Genomic DNA, 1,098 nt, shown 5'->3' with positions numbered 1-1,098 from the left:
TCAATTTGATCAGTTATATATTCATAGTGAAGTGACATTTAAGCATACTGCAACATCTAGGCTAGTCTGCGTTCAGCTAAGTAACACATATTCAAAAATCACATAACGCAACAAACCAATAAAATATTTCATTCACGGGGATGAACACAGAAACTAGCCTCATTATGAAGCCTCTTATTAAACGGATGTCAACGTATCTATATTCTCTTAAGGCTGGAATACACTACACGATTTTTGCCCCGATTTTCCACAGATTTACAGTCTGGAGAAGTTGATGCTAGTTGCCAAAGGTCAGAGCCAGTCTGCAGATTTGAGTCGACTGTATGATGATCACAGCTTCAGACTATGATTCCATCCAGTCGGAGGATGTTTGATATTTTCAGCTTATTTTAGAACACGCATTGTTTTCATTTGTCATGTGTCTCCTAGCAACAATGCACACGTTTCTGTGTGAGTTTGTTTTGATCGGAATTCTGGTTGTGTGAGATCCTAGGCCGTTTAGTGTATGACGCCCAGTTTTCCTTTGTGACTATTTACAAAGTCTGTAAGTGTATGAAGCCTAGTGTTTTAAAAATCTGTTCACATTTGAAAAGTCGTGTAGTGTATTCCAGCCTTTAGTCACTTTTTTCCTGGACCGATACGACAGGTTTCTGATGGCTATTTCTTAAAATGGACGACATGCCTCTCATCTTTGGGCATAAACTATAGTTATGTCTCGATTTTGTCGAAAAATAAAGCTGTGAAAAGTTATTAACCATTTTATAAAGATTAACTTAAAGTACCAACCATCAGTTAATACTTAAAGTCTGTTTATGAAGTATTTACAGAGACGTTTAATGTGGAAGAGCTTAAAGAGAGCACACTGAGCTTAATTGGAGCATCAACCATTTTTAATAAATTTCATGTAATATTTATTAAAATGACAAGATTTTGCTAAATAAATAATCTAGATCATGTATTAAGTTCATACATATTTTATTATGAACAACTATTATTAACAATATCTATGAAATTATTGATGTCGCGCTGAAGCTGTGTGATTTTCATAGTAGTGCACCCTTTAAGCTCACCTTAAAATAATATGAAATCTTTAAAAAT

Source organism: Sinocyclocheilus rhinocerous, unplaced genomic scaffold, assembly GCF_001515625.1.
Source record: "Sinocyclocheilus rhinocerous isolate Xijiao unplaced genomic scaffold, SAMN03320098_v1.1 scaffold1229, whole genome shotgun sequence".
Lineage (NCBI taxonomy): Eukaryota > Metazoa > Chordata > Actinopteri > Cypriniformes > Cyprinidae > Sinocyclocheilus > Sinocyclocheilus rhinocerous.
This window is presented reverse-complemented; position numbering follows the sequence as displayed.